Raw genomic sequence first — 1,667 nt, 5'->3', positions numbered from 1 at the left:
ATATGCTGATTTATTATCAGTGCTGGAAACTGTTGTGCTGCTTAACATTTCTTTGGAACCTGTGATACTTTTTTTTGTGAAAAAATAATAAGAATAAAAAACAAACAAACAAATATACACTGCTGTTCAAAAGTTTGGTATCGGTAAGATTTTTAAGGTGTTTTAAAGAAGCCTCTTCTGTTCATCAAGGCTGCATTTATTTGATCAGAAATACAGAAAAAACAGTAACATTGTAAAATATTCTTATCATTTAAAATACTGGTTTTCTATTTTAATACATTTTAAAATGTCATTTATTCCTGTGATGCAAAGCTGAATTTTCAGCATCATTACTCTGTCTTCAGTGTCACATGATCTTCAGAAATCATTCAAATGTGCTGATTTATTATCAGTGCTGGAAACTGTTGTGCTGCTTAACATTTCTTTGGAACCTGTGATACTTTTTTGAAGGATTATTTGATGAATAAAGTTAAAAAGAGCAGCATTTATTCAAAATAGACATATTTTGTAACAATGTAAGTCTTTATTATCACTTTTTATCAATTTAACACATCTTTGCTGAATAAAAGCATTAATTTATTTCAATAAAAAAAATATTGTTACAAAAGATTTCTATTTTAAATAAATACTGCTCTTTTTAACTTTATTCATCAAATAATCCAAAACTAAACCAAAGTTTTGAACGGCAGTGTGTATATATATTTATAGTTAGTAAATAATTATATAAAATGTTATTATTTAATTACATTAAAAAGTTTGATTGTTTGATTCCACATAATCATGCTAAGTTATCTATATAATGTCAAATTAAACGTTGACTGTTGAGCAAGTAATTTAGGGTTATTACAGTAAACTAAAACCATAAAATAAGTTTTGTTAATTCAATTAAAAAGTTAACTGAAATATATATATAACCAGGGTTTGAAATTAACACCCGCCAAATGCGGGTAAAAATCAGCTGTGGCGGGTAACGCTGTCAAATCACTAGCCAATTTGCCGGGTTACTTTTCGTAAATTATGTTCACTCATTAATTTCTTGGGGAAGTTCAGGCAGGCCAAATCTGCGCAGGTTTAGCACAAATACTGAACTCGTGAGACATCATGACATTATCGAGTATATTGCAAAAACCAAACAAAACACACCTACAGAGGCGTGCCTACGCGACGTGATGAAGTCTGGTTAGAGTAGACCAACACAGGCTTTAGTGCACGTGCGCTTTTATGGTGCGCTCTTTCACTGCATGATTCAGTCTATTAATATGCATTAACAATGATCACATACTTCAAGATAAGGAGGCAGAAAATGTATATATTTATATCAGTTCATATAGTTAATCAATATCACACGAAGAGAAAAAATCAGCATGGTTACAAATGTGATATTTATTTTATACAACAGTTCAATAAATAGTAAGTTCATATCAAGAGCCTTACGTTTTAAACACCATATTGGCTGTTTTTGCGCTATTTCTGTGCTATTTCGCCAACAAAAAAACATTCCAAACACAGCCACAGTACTGTTTTGTGTCTCTGAGCAACATGACGTTGTTTTGTTTCTGAATGAATCAACCGTGTAAATGATTTGTGACTCAATGACTCACTTAACAGTGACTTGCTGCCACCTACTGGCGGTTTTAATTTCACATTTAAAGTATCTTTTCATTTTT

At 31.0% G+C, this 1,667-nt stretch overlaps 1 protein-coding gene across 1 annotated transcript in view; it reads right to left on the bottom strand.

The window, feature by feature from the left end:
- The window catches only part of LOC107676354 (U6 snRNA-associated Sm-like protein LSm3), an 8,423-nt gene that overhangs the window by 2,353 nt on the left and 4,403 nt on the right, over positions 1-1,667 (bottom strand). The gene's annotated exons all lie outside the window — the stretch shown is intronic.

Source organism: Sinocyclocheilus anshuiensis, unplaced genomic scaffold, assembly GCF_001515605.1.
Source record: "Sinocyclocheilus anshuiensis isolate Anshui unplaced genomic scaffold, SAMN03320099.WGS_v1.1 scaffold4015, whole genome shotgun sequence".
NCBI classification, from domain to species: Eukaryota; Metazoa; Chordata; class Actinopteri; order Cypriniformes; family Cyprinidae; genus Sinocyclocheilus; species Sinocyclocheilus anshuiensis.
This window is presented reverse-complemented; position numbering and strand designations above follow the sequence as displayed.